The sequence below is a fragment of the Pelophylax lessonae genome (assembly GCF_965119305.1).
Source record: "Pelophylax lessonae genome assembly, chromosome: 6".
In the NCBI taxonomy this organism is placed as follows: Eukaryota; Metazoa; Chordata; class Amphibia; order Anura; family Ranidae; genus Pelophylax; species Pelophylax lessonae.
The window spans coordinates 244,598,995-244,619,172 of record NC_138773.1 but is presented as its reverse complement, the minus strand read 5'-3'; the positions used below and the strand labels follow the sequence as shown (position 1 = coordinate 244,619,172).

Below are 20,178 nucleotides of genomic sequence, written 5' to 3'. Positions count from 1 at the left end.
AAGCCCACTCTGCACTGACCAAACCTCTCATTAGCAGCAAGAATCAAAAGGCTAGACTAAAGGCCCGTACACACGATAAGAAAATCTGAAGGGAAATTTCGTCCGATGACCGATCTGCCGATTTTCGGATTGTTAGTATGGTGCTTTTCGACAGCCGACTCCGACTTTTCAGCCGAAAAAATCCTGATGTGCAGGCTATAAAATTTTTATCGTCCGTCAAAACAACGTCCGATTTCCGTCTCATTAGTACAGTTTTCGACTGAAAAAAATAAGAGCAAGACTAGGCATGCTCAGAGACGAAAGAACACAACAAAACAATCCAACTCATGACATCACTTCTGAAGTAGAATTCTGTCGTACGGGAAAATTCGTATGAAAATAACCGCTTCACTTTCCACATCAGACCAGCATGCCACAAAAAACAGACGACAGATCGTTCGATAATCTGATCGTGTGTACGGGGCTTAACCTTTGCTGGGGACCATCTTTTGTGGACAGAGGAGAATTGGTCCAAAGTTCACTTTAATAAAAGGAAATGACCAGCGCTATGGACTAAAGTGCATATGAGGGGGGGGAGGAGAAAGGTATTATAAATAGAAGGTGTAAGCTGCCACCAATCAACCCTTAGATATAAGGGCAAAAGTGCAATGAAAGAATGTGATAATTGGTATCGGCGCTACCTTATTAGTGTGAAGTGAATACCACAAATATCAAAGTGTCACCAATGTTATAGTGAATAGACTCCTAAATAAAATATTACATAACCAATGTGTTTAATAAAGTACAAAATTAAAACAACCAATACAGTGATAAGTGTACCATATACAATAATAGTGAACATAAAAGAAAAAAAGAAAAGAGAAAGAAGAGAGAAGGGGAGTAAACCCCTAACCACAAATGTGTTTATCAGGTATGAATTTCCTGATATATGTGCCCCATATGTGATGTAAAAATGGATAAAAATACTTGCTGCTGAGTAAAAATATACTTGTCCACTAGGTGGCGTTTCCGTTAATAGCTCATGCAGCAGTATATGATATAAGAGAAAATGAGTGCTGCTAGAAAGATACGTAGAAAAAGCCACTAGGTGGCGTTGTGTAATACAACCTGTGCAGCAGATATGGATGGGGGTCTCTTCTCCGCGATAAAGGAGCAGCTCCGAGCCGGCACTTATGCCCTAAATGCTCACAACAAGAGAAGGCCCCATAATGAATAGTAAATCCATGCAATATATAAAGAAAGCACAGTACACTCACTGGTAGATTAGCGATGATCGGGATCAGAATGCAGTCGGTGCGCGCCGGGATGCTTCCGCGTTCCACGGCCGACAACCGGAAGTGACGTGGTACGTAGCAAACTCCGCCCTACGCGTTTCGTCAGAGGGACGTCAACTGGAGCGGCGTCAACTAGGCGTACTCCCGGACTTATTATAGCCGCCCGTATTATTTATTATTTATTATATCCGTTACCTGGATACGGGCGGCTATAATAAGTCCGGGAGTACGCCTAGTTGACGCCGCTCCAGTTGACGTCCCTCTGACGAAACGCGTAGGGCGGAGTTTGCTACGTACCACGTCACTTCCGGTTGTCGGCCGTGGAACGCGGAAGCATCCCGGCGCGCACCGACTGCATTCTGATCCCGATCATCGCTAATCTACCAGTGAGTGTACTGTGCTTTCTTTATATATTGCATGGATTTACTATTCATTATGGGGCCTTCTCTTGTTGTGAGCATTTAGGGCATAAGTGCCGGCTCGGAGCTGCTCCTTTATCGCGGAGAAGAGACCCCCATCCATATCTGCTGCACAGGTTGTATTACACAACGCCACCTAGTGGCTTTTTCTACGTATCTTTCTAGCAGCACTCATTTTCTCTTATATCATATACTGCTGCATGAGCTATTAACGGAAACGCCACCTAGTGGACAAGTATATTTTTACTCAGCAGCAAGTATTTATATCCATTTTTACATCACATATGGGGCACATATATCAGGAAATTCATACCTGATAAACACATTTGTGGTTAGGGGTTTACTCCCCTTCTCTCTTCTTTCTCTTTTCTTTTTTTCTTTAAAGTTCACTTTAGTTGTGAAAGTTTTTTATTCATTTTGGTCAGATGGGAAATATGTTTGTAGTCAAACTGGGGAAAGACTGAACCCAAAGTGTGTAAAGAAGTCAGTGAAAGGTGGAGGGGGAGGTGTCATGTTTGTTTTCTGCAGTAGGAATTGGGCCTCTTATACAGCTACTTGGAAGAGTGAATTCAAATGTTTATCAGAACCTTCTTCGACAACATGCGGTTCGTTCCCTGCGTTCATCACCCAATCAGCTAGCAATTTTCTTGCCAATGCCTCCTGTCACACAGCAAAATTGATAAAGCAGTTCCTTGAAGCTGAAAGCATTGAAATAATGAAATGGCCAGCCCAGATTCCTGATCTAAACCCAAAATAAAACCTCTGGAAAACCCTTGGCGACAAAGTTATGGCCAAGAAACCCACTACAGTCACTGAACTATGGAAGAGACTGGACGAAGAGTGGAACAAAATCCCACCAGAGCAGTGTGAGAGACAAGTGATGTCCTGTGGCCGTAGATGTGCTGAAGTCATTCAAAGCAAGAGCCCCCCCACTTCCTACTAATTGTTCATTGTTGTAACCTTCAGAAATTTTAGTTGTCTTCTTTGTTCATGCTACAGTCATTGCTCTTCTCTAATTTTGATCATTCTGTTCTCTAATTTTGATCATTGTGTTTTCTACAAAATAAAGTTTTTTTCTTTTTGTTTTTTTTTTTAAGTGCCTTGGTTATTTTGAAAAACACTGTTCTATTAGCATGGTATAGCCACTACAAAAATTCCATCGAATGTTGAGCAATGAAGATTACATTATTTCTGAAAAAAATCCAATATTCCTAAATTGTTCTCTAATTTTAATCTCCATTTATATAACTATATATAATCTGTTCTGTCACTGTTACACTTTATCACATGCCTGACAAAAGGGTCCATTGAGGCTCCGAAACGTTGCACTTTCTCTTGTGATGAGTTCATTCTGCAATAAAAACTTTTAAACAACATTTGAGGATCCTTGGTGTGCTGGAGAATATGGGCATTTACCTGTGATTTTCCAGTAACCAGCTGGTAGTCGCTGCAGCACCCACTACTGATGAGCCTTGTTCACGGGAACGCGTGCGAGGGGAATATAGACAAGATGGAACTAAACATTCATACTACTGTTTAATTTCCTCTGCATTCATGTTGTCATGTTGTCATGTGCATAGTGCTTCATCTAGATAGATATAAATATTAATTAGGATTTTTTACAAAGGACTTTGTGTTAAGATCACATTAATAAAAGAACTGTATCCCAGTTTAACGTAAAATAGGCATTTGCTGTCATTCAGAGACACAGCCTTTGAGTGAGGATGGAAGTGTGCTCCAGCCAGATGGCCCACTACTGCTGGGTAGCTTTTCCTATAGAAAGGCCTTGTACTATCTGGTACACATCCGGGGCATAGTTGTCGACATACCGGGAGTGACCCATAGAGGAAGTCTATACTATTGTTGAAAAGGAGCCGCTGTAGGATCGTTCAGAGAGAGACACCTTGGATACTAGAGATACTGGTGGTCATCAGCAGAATTTCCCATACCTGATCTGTGACATCTTTACATCTGGTGAGTCTAATCCTCACTTTCCACGAGGGGAAAGATCAGGTTGTGGGAAGATATTTTGCTGCATTACACTGGCCCTTGCAAGTTATAAGCGTAATGCTATTATAATAGCTGGTAAGGGTACCATCACTACTTCCATTATCACGCGGTGCTGTGGGGGATACAAGTCTGTGAACTATTATTGCACCATTTTGCACCTTTATCATCAAGAAGACTTATTTGCACCTGTTTGTGGACTGTTTTGGGACTTGATAATTTATATGTGTGTTTGCACCTTTGTTGTGTACCATCCTTATTCATTGATTTTTCTGATGATTTTTCAATTTCTATCTCCCACTTAGTGCATTTCTTTGATTTATCACACATCTAATTTTTGATGATTTTTTATTACACATACTATTAAGCGCACTTATACACCTTTTCTAACGTAAAATACATCTAAAGCATAAACTCCTGATTTTAGTTTTATGTTAGAATCCTTGTGAGGTCTTTTTTGCTTAATAAAAAATATAACATTTTATTGTTGTCTAATGGAAAAGGGAAAAGTCCTAGAAGTCGCACATCTCTGCAAAACCCAACAAGAAGGTGTGTGATAGTCTCAGCCATGGCTCCATTCAGGACATTCACCAACGCGTTTTACCGTTGTCGTCTGAGCAGGAGGTGAGGGGAAATCTAACAAGACACCTGCTGCAATGACAACTAAGAGGAGAATTTTTTTTCTTTTGGGGGGAAAGGGAAATTACCCAGGGGGACACAGGCAGCAAGTTCCGACTCTTTTAAAACGAAAAAAGCAGACTTGGACATGTATCTATTTTCAACTCTTTCTATCTTCTGTAAGCTAAACTGTCTATATGATCCCAGTATTAATTACCTGACAGCAGCTCTGGGGTCTCTCTGGCAACAGGTCCAAGGGTCAGCTATGTTACATGGTGGGATCTGTGTGTAGAAATGCTAATTGTCTTCTCAGCCAAAGGCCCCACAGAGAGCCTGCCCTGCACTGCAGCCTAATGCCATTGTAGCAACAGGGCGCAATCGGGGGGGGAGGGGGGGTTGGGGTGCCACTGTCTGATAGGTAGGAATGTGTTCTAGATCTGCCATAATTGTGTAGCTCAAACTGAATAGACGGAGGTTGCTTCCTGGTTTCACAGCTAGTATTGGTTACATTCAACTGGACTTGTTCTGGAATGTTTAGGGATGCACCAATACCAGTTTTTTAAGACCGAATACGGGTACTGATACTTTTTCTCAAGTACCCGCCGATATCAATTACTGATACCTATTTTTAGTGTCATGTGACCATTTTTTTTAGACTAATGAAAAATTATTATTTCACTACACTTATTTGCTGTGTCTCTGCCCTGGTGGTGTAGAGGTACTGAGTTCACATATGCGCGGTTTGCAGCACAATTTCAAGCTTCGTCCGGCGCAACTGTGTTCAGTGGTTCAGGTGCGATTTGTTAACCACTTGCTTCCCAGGCCAATTCTGACACACGCTCCTTCATGTAAAAATCTTCTTTTTTTTTTTTTCGATAGAAAATTACTTAGAACCCCCCAAACATTTTATATATAAAGCAGTGACCCTATAGAATAAAATGGCGGGTGTTGCAATTTATGTCACACGGTATTTGCGTATTCGTTTTTTTGGAAAAAAAACCCCACTTTTATGAACTAAAAAAAAAAAAAAAACAAACCACTAAAGCTAGCCCAATTTTTTTGTAAAATGTAAAAGATGATGTTACGCCGAGTAAATTGATACCTAACATGTCACACTTTGGTCAGGCTGTTCTTAAATGTGTATGTGTTTCTGTTCTTGTACTGTTTTGAAAACTGCAATAAAAAGAATTTTCCAAAACATGTCACAATTGCGTCTGCCCGTTTAATGGCGGCAAACTACTGTGCTTAAAATTCTCCATAGGCAATGCTTTAAACACCTTTACAGATTACCAGTTTAGAGTTGCACAGGAGGTCTGGTGCTAGAATTATTGATCTCACTCTGACGTTTGTGACAATACCTCATGTGTAGTGCGATCACTGTATACATATGCTTGTAACGTAGATTTACTTTCGCATTTGCACATAAACACGATGAAAAAAAACGTTTTTTACCTTTTTTTTGTACTATCTTTATTACTATAACAAGGGATGAACAACATCCCCTGTGACAGGTCCTCTTTATGGTGAGATTTGCCGGTCCGATCGGATGCTTCTCTGGCCGCTGGTGGCCAGGTACACAAAGAGTGACCAACTACTCGTTGCTCCCGGTTTCCTCTCTCTGTACAGGGCACAGAGATCCTTGATCCTTTTTGAAATCGCACATACGTGAACCGGCTCCCTGGAAAAATCTTTTGGTTCACGTCATGCAAATCGGATGCAGTTCAAAATGCATCTAATTCGCATATAAGTGAACTGGAAGGTATCTATTTTAGTATTCAAGTCCTCGTGCAAATGCTTCGTATTGGCATCGGTATCGGTGCAACACTAGTACTGTCGAAGGCATTTTGTAGCTTATTCAAGCTATGTCTTAAGTGCTAGTAAATGTCAGGAATGACAGAGGTTGATTGTTCTAGAACAGGATGAGAAGTGTAAAAAGTTAGTTATGGAACCACCCTGTTCTAGTTACAAATCTAGACCTTCGATTTACAACTAAAGGCATAAAATGTTAAATTGCCAGAGTAGGGATGTTAGAACAGCATTAAATGTGGGAGACTGATGGTGTTGAAGGCCCAAACTCTGTTCAAATATAGTTGTTCCAGGTTAACATAGCCTCTTGCTCTTGCAAACCAGTTGGCCTCTCTGTCCAAAAAAATGTTGGCGAGAGTGGAGGTTAACATTACAGGACAGGTCCAGTTGAATGTGGCTAGCTACTACTAGATATACCATGTCCTAGATAAATGAGAACCTTCATAGACTTCTTGGTTTTATGCTCTCCTACCTATGAGATTAAGAGCCGGTTCACACTACCGCTACCAGAAAGTCGCCCCATGAAGGAGCGACTTTTTAGTGTGACTTTAGACTTGTTTAGAGACTTGTTTAGAGACTTGTTTAGAGACTTGTTTAGAGACTTGTTTAGAGACTTGGAAGCGACTTGGAAGAGACTTGTGCACTACTTTGAAGAGACTCAAATGACAGGCGACTTTGTCTGTGGGGAATGCCTGGCTAATCTTTTTCTTCTTCCTGGAAAGTCTGATAACAAGTCGCTTGAAATAAGACAAGGATCCATTGAAGTCTATGTGCACAAGTCGGATAGAGGTCGCCTTGAAGTAGTACAGGAACCTTTTCTAAGGTCGGAGCGACTTCAGTAGTGCATATTAAGATGGCTCTCATTCATTTACATAGAATTTGTGATGACAAGAGACTTGGGGCGACTTGAGGGCACACAAGTCGTGTCCCAAGTCTAGTGTGAACCGGCTCTTAGCCATACAGCCAAGGCTTGGGAGGACAGAATTTTCCAATGCCCTGTAGATTGGACCTTCCAACTCAGCATGACTGGTTGCAATCCTCTGTGTTGGGCAGGTGGCATGGCATCTCTACAGCAGTATATAACAAAGGTAAGGTTTTTATACTGCTCAGTGACTGACAGAGCAGGGCAGATTATACTGATAGCGTTAGGTTTTCATGTGTCTGATTCTTTAGAAGCATGAGAAATGCCTTTACCTTCACAGGGTTGTCCCACCATGCCTCCATGTGTATATATTTACATGCACACATACATTACACGTTCCTCAGTATGTGTAATATTGTATTTTCAGGCTGTACCGTTCTAGAGCTTTATCTGTCAGCAGAGTGATAAATTAAACTGTGTATTTATTGAAACTGCATGCTTTAGTTTAATAATCCTCACTGACAGCTGATAGTAGCCATGGTTATTTGTGGTCACTTTATGAAAATATCTGATTCCAATAGCCTCAAAAGATTTTTTTTTTGTATATGAGGTTCATTAAATACAGATTCAGTCTGTGGATTGTGCATATTTTTGATCTATAAAGATATCTAACAATGACAGAATGAAGAGATATCTGTTTTATCGTGAAGCTTGCATTGGGAATATAAAACACTGGCTTATCTCAAGTTCAGGCCTTAGAAGTTTAAATAAGACAAATACTGTTTGAGAATTGTGCTGTTTGCTTCTTATCAGGTTAGAGTTACAGTGATGCATGAAACTGCGCAAAGTGCACTTGTTACCGACATACCGGGAGCTCAAATAGTTTCAAAAGTGTACCTGTCACAAACCAGAGCCTGCAGTCACACCTGAGCAGTTGGTAATCCTGGTGATTTTGAAGCTTTTTTTTTTTTTTTTGGGCTTATTACAGGAATTTGTGCATTTGTGTCATACATAATCGTTCGTATACAGGTGCTCCTATTGAAGTATTGTAGACCAAAATCTACTTTTTTTTTTTCTTAGGATAATGCGTAGAATGTAAGAAGACTGAGCGAACAAGTGTGAATAGGGACACCTAGAAAGAATGGGATTGTGCGTAGTCAGTCATAGAAAAACAAGCAGAAAAATGCTCACGCATGAATGGGGGCTTAGTGGACACTAAATGCAAAAAAACGAAATAGTTTAAACACTCCAGCACTCAGATTGTTATGCATCCAAAGGTGTCACAATTGGTATTTCTTTATCTGATGCAGCCCTCCTCAGACTGGGAAATCTCCAAAGGAGGGTGTAAACACCTAGTGCAATACCACCGCCACTGTTGATTGAATCCAAAAGACAAAAACATACTCAAACATTAGCTTAGTTTGAAAAGGGAGCATGTCCCCTGAAATGCGTTAACCTTCCAGCTTTGCTAAACATGGTCAGATGATATCGCCTTATGGCTGGAGTTGGGATTTGATATGCCTATTCCTTTTTTATAAGTTGAATGGTGAGTATCAAGTGCGCTAATCTATTAGCAAATCATTATTATATATGAATAAATAATTGAATCAACAAAAATATTGATCAATAAGTGAATACAATTTATGGAGGACCAAGTCCTCTAAGACAAAGCAAGTCCAAAAACCCAGGTGGTAAATGAAATGTGCTCAACAAAGTGAACGAAAAATAGAAAAACAAAATCAATGGTGAATCAGTTCTTAAATTAATGTCCATTTAAATCCAACATGCATGTGATATGTCTCCAAGGTGCAAAACTTCAAACACAATGGATGAGTGCAGCGAAGACCTCCACCGTGAGTGAATAAGCCCCTTACCAGATGGCATAATACAAGGGCGTGTGTATTATCCGATCCAATGATGATATAGCCCAGGGAAAGTAAGAAAAGGTTCCCACATACTTCTCCCACTGTAGAGGGGAGTAGGTCAGCCTCTTACCAGAACGATAGAAAATCCGCCTGTGTGGAATACCTCTTCTATTGCCTCCAGGTCTTAGGATCTGTAATGCTCTGGTTGCTATGACGAATCTCCCCGGTATAAAATAGAAACCGCTGATAGTGTAAAACCTTTCAACCAATTTTTTATTTAAATAAAGTGTCACACTTACAATGCGTCGCCTTGAAATGTTGCAAAAGCGGTGTGAATACCGCAGATGTCAGTTAAGAAGCCGCGGCCGCCTGCAGCGTGGTCCACGGCGATGGATCGTGACGTTGCGGCTCTCCTCCCTGACGCGTTTCCTCCTACGACGGACGTCGACTGAGACTTGTTTTGTCTTAGAGGACTTGGTCCTCCTTAAATTGTATTCACTTATTGATCAATATTTTTGTTGATTCAATTATTTATTCATATATAATAAGGATTTGCTAATAGATTAGCGCACTTGATACTCACCATTCAGCTTATAACTTTATTTTCTACGGTAGCAGCTTTTCTATATTTTTTTCAGCGCAGTTTTTATCTTATCACTATTCCTTTTTTATATCCGTATGTTTTTGCGTGTTTTTACAGTTTGCAAAAAAACAACAACCAGTAGATCTAGAAATGCTGAAGTTGTATGCAAATCTCAACTTTTCAGGAGTCAAGCTTGCCCCTACCCCCTGCCTTCTTTCTTCAAACACACCATCCATCACCCCAGAAAACCAATAGGAAGTTTGAGAAGATGTATGAGGGAGAGCCAAGCTTTATTCTTCATTGGAACCTAGATTTTCATATAACGTCTTTTATTTCTGGATCTGATGATCATTCTGACATGCCAGGGATATAATTTTTGTTTATACATTTTCTTCATTAGTTTCTCAGTTTGAAAAGTTAATCCAAACTTTTCCTGTTCTCTTTCGGCATATTATCTTCACCAGCTCTACAGTTGCTCCTTAATGGCTCATTTATACAAAGAAACTTGTTTATTAAGGAAAAGACATCTGCATACTGCAGTGAGCCACGGAAATATTAAATGGAATTTCATTCTCGTGAGGGAAGTAAACCATGCTTATAAACTCTGTTACATGAGAAATAATATACACGTTTTAACAACACTTGGAGGAATTGTTTTTCGCTATTATTAAATATTATTGGTGTTGAAATATATATGGATTTCCCAAAACCATACTGGCTTATTTAACGCATTCCTGTCACATAATGAAAAAAGGTTAACCAAGCACATATCTGTAAAGAAGCACATACTTATAAAGGGAATGTCCGCCTCTCCTGCCACCTGCCCCATTGAACATTGTTGAGTTGCTGAGAAATGGTCTCCTGATGTCCTCTAGGAAAGAGACACAAATGTTGTGTGCCCTATAGCCCTGCCTGGTTTCTTCTGTCGATCCCTAGGTCCGTACTCTTCTCTCCCTCTCCTGGTGTGATGTGGAGCTCAGCAAGAGGAACCGGTGAGAGCTGTGGTGGACCCAGGGGATTGGTACTCTTATGGCGCTTTTCCACTGCATGGAACCGAACGGTTTGGCTCGCTTTTGTGCTTTTCCACTGCTGGTACCGTATGATACGGTGTAGGAACGGTTCGGTACGGTATGGTGCGGCGGCGCTTTTTCACTGCATGGAACCGAACGGTACGGCTCTCAAAAACAGTACCACCTCGATTTTGGTTCCAAGAGGTACCATACCCGGTACCATATCCCACAATCCTTTTGCATGCAGTCACTACTAGCCACTGATTGGTCAGAGAATCCCACCCACCCCATTGTTATCCCACCCACTTAACTTTAGCACTACTTTAGTGGAAAAGCAAACCATACCGTACCGAACCGTTCCAACACCGTACCATGCGGTACCAGCAGTGGAAAAGCAAACCGGGCCAAGCAGGGCCGAGTAGAGCCGAGCCGGTACTTGCAGTGGAAAAGTGCCATAAGAAGTGTTGGTTTTCCAGCAGACTTTGGACCAATTTTGAACTAATTTTCAGCAACAGAGTGGCCTTCTGTAGCAGACAAGTTAAGTATGCCCTCTCTTCTTTATAATTGTGTGCTTGGTTGAACCTTTCTTTTTATAATGTGATCGGATCAGATACAAGCTAAGATTTGGAGTATACTGCATCTATTTCCTATTAATGCTTTGGAGTACTTCTCGGTTCTACTCTAAACTTTTTGTTTTACTCTATCTAGGTCCCCATCATTTCAGCATTAATAGGCAGAATATTGTTTTAAAGGCAGTGGAGCCAAGTAATATTAAGGTATATTGTTTTCATCACCCCTGAACAGAACTGAACTAGCGCACAGTCCTTATGTAGTTGAGGAATTGACTGCCTTGTGTCTGGTCAGAAGTGGGCACAAAGAGAGATCATTTGGCCCACAAGCACACATTGCACTAGGTGCTATATACTCTTATTGGTGAAATTTCTTGCAGTGCAGAATCTTTACATGTTCAGGCTGTAGCACCATTTACAGCTTTAAGTCTGTATTCACACCTCAGCGCCTGAAATGGCACCTGAAATCGCGGTAAGTTTCTGCCACGATTGTCACGCTATAAATCGCACTGCACAAGCGTAAAGCTTGTCGCCCAAAAGTAACTCCTGAACTTTTTTGGGCAATAAGCTTCACACGATGCGCGTTGCCTCGATTGTAGCTCGATTTATCATGCGACAATCAAGGCCGAACCGCACTGCAATTTATGGTGCCATTCAAATATCTCAAATGTGCGTTCTCTGATTTGTCATTCACACAACGGCGCTTTGAAATGTGGTAGAATGGACTACATAAACAATATCATCTAGTTATGTCTTCTTATCATAGCATATAACGTTTTAGGTAAAGAGACAATAGTTTCACGGCCTGAAGAAAGAGCACATGCTCTACAAACGCGTCGCCGTAAGCGTCCCGCATCACCGCCAGGGAGTGACGTTAGAATCCCAGGACCCACGAGTTTCAGCGTTCCACCAGCAGACCGGGAGCCCACGGACGCCACCGAGGCCACCCCATGGCACGCGGAGGAACTCTCCTGCCTCTCATACCGGGGCTCCCTGCCTCCACTACCAGGACCTGTTCCAGTGATGCCCCAGATGAGCCAGTGATGCCCCAGATGAGATACAGTCATTTCTTTTTGATGTGCTTCTAATCCACCTGTATATTTGAGTGTATTACTGCTTTACTCCACATTAAATGTGTTGCTGCACTTAGAAGGCGCTGCGCTTGCTTCCTCTTATAAAGTTTTAGGTTACTGCTTGGGCAGTTTTTAGTTTCATAGCTCAAGTAGCAGGAATCTAAAGCCTGTTCTGTATTTGCATCCCACAGATCAAAGAACGATTTTGAAATAATTTTCTAACAGTGGTATTCTGCCATTTTCTATTGGGATCAATTTATAAAAAAAAGTGTCTGAAAAAAGTAAAATTAGTTGGCCCTACAAGTTTTTTTAAAAATAGACTAAATAATCATAAATATACAAAAGGGTAATTCTGGACTGTGTCTTAGATTTTTTTTTTAGAAATGCGATAGACAAGGTTGTCACTTAGAGATGAATAGAATAATTTATTTTCAGCAGGCTAAATCCTCTTCTTTTTTTTGTTTTTAATTACATGAAAGAAATTATTTATTTTAAATGGTAAGATCAGTCTGCTTTTCTATACATGTTCTTTTTTTTATTTTTTTTTTTTACTTTTTTATTTTTTACTTTTTAAAACCATTCTAGCTAGGACCCCAAAAGTTAGTGCAAAGACGGTAGAACAATGACTTTATACAAAGCGCAGCATTGAATAGCAACTAAGCAGATGTTGTTACATTACAGCCAGTTCAGCTACAGCAGGTTGGTTGCTGTTTGTTGCCACATGTATAAAATTATATCTCATGTGTTTCCCCTAAATCTAGATCGGTTTAGGGGAATAATTGTAATGCATTGCATATCTAATGATCAGAGAACCCCCAGGAATATATATATAGCCGCTGTGTAACGGGAGAACTATTTGCCAATCACCCCTCACTGGGCATACAGAATTCTGTCTGTACCTGCTGTAAATTTGCAGCTAAGCAGTTTCACTGTGTGAGTGCAACCATCTCTCATACAGGTCTCCGATGAAATTACAGCCAAATGAATAGAATCTTCATTTATCTTCCGTACCTCCCCTGTGCTACAAGTGAATTTACTCTTTCTAAATCCTGCACCAATTATATTATATCATTACTGAATTGTTCAGCGGTGCTACAAAATAAATAGTTTCTCAAACTTAACTTGGCATTCCTATAAATTTAATTCTCAGGTATAAAAGAATTTATTTTGCTGTAAATCGGCACAAACGTAATTAGGCGCCCTCTTTGTGGTAAACTATAGATGCCACAATTACCCTAATTCAATTAGCAGCTTGGTATATCACGGAGTAGAATACAATTGTGTTATGTATCTACAAGGTTAGACAGCAAACCTCAATGACAGCCTATTTCAACATTTGTCTTATGATTTTGTTTTATTTTTTTTAATGTCATTTTTATTTTTTTTACTATGTGTTTAAAATATGTTGGCTATAAACTAATCTTTAATGTAGCAGGCTAGGTGTTCTAATATAGATTATTGACATCTGCTAAACATTGTATCTAAAACCACATCATATCCTACAGTGTCTTGAAAAAATATTCATACCCCTTGAAATGTTCCACATTTTGTCCTGTTACAACCAAAAAAGTAAATGTATTTTATTGGGATTTTATGTGATAGACCAACACAAAGTAGTGGCACATAATTGTGAAGTGAAAGGGAAATGATAAATGGTTTTCAACATTTTTTTACAAAAAGTGTGGGTTGCATTTGTATTGAGGCCCCTTTACTCTGATGCCCCTACCTAAAATCTAGTGGAACCAATTGTCTTCAGAAGTCACCTAATTAGTAAATAGAGTCCACCCTTGTGTAATTTAATCTCAGTATAAAGTCAGCTGTTCTGTTAAGCCTGCAGAGGTTTGTTGGAGAACCTTTGATGAACAAACAGCATAATGAAGGCCAAGGAACACACCAGACAGGTCAGGGATAAAGTTGAGGAGCAGTTTAAAGCAGGGTTAAATTATAAAATATATCCCAAGCTTTGAACATCTAACGGATTATGGCACAACTGCAAACCTACCAAGACATGGCTGTCCACCTAAACTGACAGGCCAGGCAAGGAGAACATTAATCAAAGAAGCAACCAAGAGGCCCATGGTAACTCTGGAGAAGCTGCAGAGATCCACAGCTCAGGTGGGAGAATCTGTCCACAGGACAACTATTAGTCACGCACTCCACAAATCTGGCCTTTATGGAAGAGTGGCAAGAAGAAAGCCATTGTTGAAAGAAAGCCATAATAATTCCTGTTTACGAGAAGCCATGTGGGGGACACAGCAAACATGTGGAAGATGGTGCTCTGGTCAGATGTGACCAAAAATTAACTTTTTTGGCCTAAAAGCCAAACGCTATGTGTGGCAGAAAACTAACACTGCACATCACCCTGAACACACTATCCCCACTGTGAAACATGGTGGTGGCAGCATCAAATTGTGGGGATGCTTTTCTTCAGCAGGGACAGGGAAGCTGGTCAGAGTTAAAGGGAAGATTGATGAAGCCAAATACAGGGCAATCTTAGAAGAAAACCTGTTAGAGTCTGCAAAAGACTTGAGACTGGGGCAGAGGTTCACCTTCCAACAGGACAGCTAACCTAAATATCCAGAGCTACAATGGAATGGTTTAGATCAACTCATATTCATGTATTCGAATGGCCCATTCAAAGTCCAGACCTAAATCCAATTGAAAATCTGTGGCAAGACTTTGACAAGTGCTGTTCAGACGCTCTCCATCCAATTTGACAGAGGCTGAGCTATTTTGTAAAGCAGAATGGGCAAAACTCTTTAGATGTCAAAACTGGTAGAGACATACCCAAAAAAGGCTTGCAGCTGTAATTGCAGGAAAAGGTGGTTCTACAAAGTATTGATTTAGGGGGGCTGAATGCAAATACACGCCAGTTTAGATATTTACTTCATTACTAACAAACCATTTATCATTTTCCTTCCACTTCACAATTATGTCATTTTGTATTGGTCTATCACATAAAATCCCAATAAAATACATTTAGGTTTTTGAATGTAACATGATAAAATGTGGAAAATTTCAAGGGGTATGAATATTTTTTCAAGGCACTGTATATCTAAGGGGGCAGCCATGGTTGTAACAAAGGATGGACTTGGCCTGTGCTCATCTCCATTACATGGCCAATTTGGTGGCACTTGTAGTTTACACAATAAAAATGAGGTTCTCTGTACTTTCTTTTCACCTTTCATGAAGCAACAAGTAGACCGCATATCTGACAAGAGCAACAGGTGTTCTGTACTTTCTAAAGATTTTCTTGAAGTGGAACATTAAGCAGCCCAGAGATTATTCGATTTTCAGAAAATCGCTTGATTCCCCCATCAACAAAGTCAGTGACTGTGTTGATGGGGAAATACCTTCTGCAGCACTATTGTGTTCTGCCGGTGGGGGGCCTTCCCATCCAGCAGAGCAGAATGATTACTGTTAGCAGTTATCACATGTAAAAAATGTGACAGGCTGGTTGTACGCAATTCGATCCATAGATTGACTTGGGTGCAATCAGCCTGCTCATAGATGGGTCCCTGCTGAACTGGCTGAATTGCGATCTGTTTATGGCTGGCTTTAGTCTCTCTCAATCAACATAAAAACGAATAGAATACCATAATATACTCTATATAACATTTTTTTTCCATATGCTGCTATCATTAATAGATAAGAAGTTATATTATATTTACTTGTAAAAGCTTACTTTTGTTTTTTTACATTTCTTTAGTTGCTTCCTGGTTTTTGGCCTGGGCCAAAATGATTTCATACATCCCAGAAGTTTTATTGGGCATTTTCTTTCAGGTGGTGGAGGGAAGTGGGGGAGGAGGGGCTTTCTCAGCTAAGCACACCTTGCTGACAGCCTGAGCTAAGGGCAGATGGACTTCAGAAAGTTAATGCTACATGAATTATCTGCCCTTGGCTGCAGCTAGGAATGCAGGGTGGTGTTTTTCAAAGTAATTTCTTAATAAAATAAAGCATTGAGACATGTATGGATAGGTGGGTTTGCTCTGAATATAAAAAATAAATGAAATAGCATTTTTGGCTTGTGGTGCCTAGATTCACGCACTTGAAAATGCACTGTATTTTTCCATTGTGTGGGGGTGCCATCAAGACTTAATGGTACCTTTTGCGCATCTGCTATAGAGCAGTGCCTTTTGCCTGTGAGTCGGAAAATGCGTGCAAGTAACACATGTTCCCGTAACCGTTACAGCATGAACCTAACCTCAGATGCATCCTGTATCTGGTGGGCCGGACTTTTAGTTATTGTTACAGAAGCTCTTGCCAACCCTCAGGTCTGAGTATCTTAAAGCGGAGTTCCGTTTTTTTTTTTTTTAATTACCCCCGCGATTGTTACCGCTCGTTCTTTTACAATTGGCAATCATTAACCGTTTCCCCCTTTCGTTACTTGTGCAGGATTGATTACTCGCTGTGTTCTCCTTTTGGAACATCGCGCTCATCCGGACTGTGGGCATGTGAAGCCTGCTGGGTCTCTCTTCCGGGATTTCTCCCGATCTCACGTATGTGCAGTGTGAGAGAAGCGCGCCCTCCTGGCAACAATACAAATAAAACACTGCACTGTGACTTTTCATTCCCTGTTCAAAAGTGACGCAGAGCTCCGCCTAGCATTGCGTCATTTCCTGTTTTTAAGTAACACGATGCTGGCAGCGGGGGATGCCAAATGACTCCTGGGATTGAGGATGCTGCAATTCCAGAAGTGGATGCAGCCGCAAAAAATTATGTACCTTCGCACCGCGGCGAGGTAGGGCGGAAGTTGGCAGGAAAACCAAAGGAAAAGGTACTAAACAAAGAGAGAAAAAAAATAAGGGGGGGGGGGTGGCTCTATTGAACAAAACCAAGTTGTATTTTTGCCTGGAACTCCGCTTTAATGAATAAGACAATGAGAGTCTATGCGGGCACCACACTCTAACCTACACCATCGATGCATGTTAAACAGTGTTACTTCTGAAGCTGTAACTTGTCCAATGTATGTATCTTTAGTTAAATTATGTTTTGAACAGAGTGGAGAGAGATTAGAACATCTGCCATGTTTTTATTGCTGTCTGTGCCCCCATTAGGAAGAATAACTCTCTCTCTATTTGTCATGTTTACTTTTATCCCTGAAAGTAAAAGAAAATCTAAAATTTTGGGTTGTCCCCCAGAACAGTGATTGAGGGGAAATCTTCCAGTTGGGACCCTGGTGACAGCCAGGGATTTCTCATTTTGGAGGGATTTTCTCTACCTTCCTGTTTTCGCTAAGGAAGTGAAATCTCTCCAAAAAAAACCTGACGGGGGTTATAACCCTCCCTTACTCCATCCAAAAATAAAACCTTCACTCCGGGGAAACAAAAATTAGCCCTTTCAGGGGGCTGTGCTCACACTGCAAGATTTAATTACTAATGTTTGTCTAGGAGAGCAAATATAATTTACTTGCCTGATGCTCTTCTTCTTCCCACACCTAGACCAGTGCTTTTAGCACCTGAACCCCCATGCCCCACTGGTATAGGGTCCTAACATTATCAGAACCAGAGCAGGGTCCAGAGCCCTGCTCTGGACCTGAGGACGCAGAGGGATAGTCCACTGCCGGATCATTGGGGAGCTCTACCTGCCAGGGTAGGGGAGGATCAGGTAAGTAAAACTATTTCACCTTTTTTCTAGTCAGTCTATAAATTCTGTAAAGCAGGAGTCTCAGACTGGTGGCCCTACAGCTGTTGCAGAACTACAATTCCAATGAGGCAATGCAAGACTGACAGTTACAAGCATGACTCCCATAGGCAGAGGCATGATGGGACTTTTAGTGCCGCAACAGATGGAGTGCTGCCAGTTTGAGACCCCTGCTGTAAAGCATGCTTGTTTTAATCACTGTGGAACCTAAGGGGTTAATCCTCCGCATTGTGTAAAAAAAAAAAAAAAAAAAAAAAAAGGCTGTCCGATACTGTTTTCTCTGATCCTCCCCTTCTACTGTCGCCAATCCACCTGATGATAGCACAAAGCCCTAGGAGGCAAACTGCACATGCTCAGTTTGGTGTGTATTGCTAGACAGGTGTTTTTTTTTTTTTTTTGGAAGGTGCATGTGATCAGCACAGGGCCAATCGGCACTGTCCAGACAGTGGGTCAGGAGTCATGCAGCCTCATGGGGCAGTCAGAGGAGAATGAAAACTTCTCCTACAAGCTTAAACCAGTGCTGGACCGGACACTGATAAAAATCACAAGACTGCTCTAACTGTTGATGAGAATAGCAGTTTGTTAGTAGAAAGGATGATCTGCAACTCCATACATGCTCTTAAATATCTCCAAATTTATTGATACGCCATAAAAGACAAATAGGTACAGCAGATGTTAACGCATTTCCGTCCTTGTGCCGCCATGGCTTTAAGAATGTAACAAAAAAGAACAATCACAACATTTTTGCTTTTGACGTCTGCCTTTTTTTAGATTGTGCTCTAATATCTTGCTCATCAGAAGACCTTGAAAAGGCTACTTACAGATTTTAGAGTAGTAAGTGTTTTGCCCTCCTTGCTTATCTTCTGTCATGCCATTACCAGTTATGTGCAGTGGTTGTGCCATCTGTTTGTGAATCAGTACAGGAAGTGAAATAAAACATAAGGCAACAATTAACGTTAAGCGAGTATGGCTTGGCATGGGTTCCTAAATATCCACAGTAATTTAAAGTAACACATTTAGAAGAGTTCCTGTATTTGGGACATGATCCAAATTTCAAGCATCCCTGCAGCTGTTTTCATAAAGTATTAAGTATTGGATACAGGATACTGAAGCAGCAGTGCTTTTTTAAAGTGAGTATTCCTACATAACAATTGTTGCAGTGTATTTCAGAATGTAAAGCCACATTTTTTTATATATATATACTTTAACTTTTATTTTACACATTTTATTGCTTATTTTGTTCCTTTTACTGTTTATTTTATTTTTAAGTCTGCAGCTACATAATACCGCAGCTGCTGACTTTTAAAAATCCGGTAGCAGTGCCTAAAGTTTCAGTGCGGTCTACCTGCAGCTGGCTCTACTTACTGCTATGGATTTCCAGTGCTACCATCTAGGACAATGTTTCGCATCCTTTTTTAAGTCTAGGCACCCTTTAAAATTATAGACAATCTCAAGGCATCCTTTAAAATTATGGACAATCTCAAGGCGCCCTTTAAAATTATGGACAGTCTCAAGGCACCCCATTCTAAAATGTAAAAAACGATTCTAATCGTTTTACATAATGCAGCAACATTCAGACGTTGGACACCCAGCGTTGGAGGTGATTTTTTTTTTTCCCAAAGCAAATACATTTTTGCACATTGGTACTGACTAGTAATCCAGCGTTTCTCTTCTCCCTCAATTTCTCTTCATAAGTAAGCTAATGTCACCCCAGTGCTGAGGGAGAGGGGCACAGGAGAGTCAAACAAGGATGCTGTGGAGGCAACAGACCTCTTCCTTATTAACTGATGACATCATTGGTTGTTAGGATGCCAGTGTCCAGAAAGTCGTAATGGTGCATAATGAAAACCTGTGGCTTTGTGTATCTAAAAGGCAGGCTTGATCTGCCTGCTGGCTAGTATCCAATTTCTCATCAATTTTTGCCAAGGCACCCCTGAAAAAGCCTCAAGAAAAAAAAAAGCCTATTGCACATGCGTGAGCCACTGTGACTTGTCCTGCAGCATGGCGTGTCCCAGGAGGCTGTCGGAGGAGGGAGGTGGGGCAAGGGTCCTCATCTTCAGGTAGGCGAGGATTGTGGAATGGAGGTGCCGATAATAATCAGTATACCCCCTCCCCAGAAAAAAAAACCTGTGACTGTTACAAGTTGGGGGGAGGGAATTCACTTTCTGTGTGAAGTTCCGCTTTAGGTTCATGGATTTGGCTGGGATTAAAGAGGAACTTCACCCCTGTTTTAATCTTTCAGTCTCTTCTTACCTTTTTTCGATGGGTTATCCTGAATTAAAGCAGAAGTAAACCCATAGACTTAACAGTTTCAAAAAACATTTACATTCCTGGCATGCCAGGAATGCTAATTACCACATTGGTTGTGCTCTCAACCAAACTGTCAAACCATCCAATGGCTGGTGTCATAACTGATCACATGTGCAGCATCATGGCAGTTGAAGATTAA

At 40.9% G+C, this 20,178-nt stretch overlaps 1 protein-coding gene across 2 annotated transcripts in view; it reads left to right on the top strand.

Annotated features, from left to right (window-relative positions):
- MTX2 (metaxin 2) overlaps window positions 1-20,178 on the top strand; it is a 130,396-nt gene that overhangs the window by 48,715 nt on the left and 61,503 nt on the right. The window lies entirely within an intron of this gene.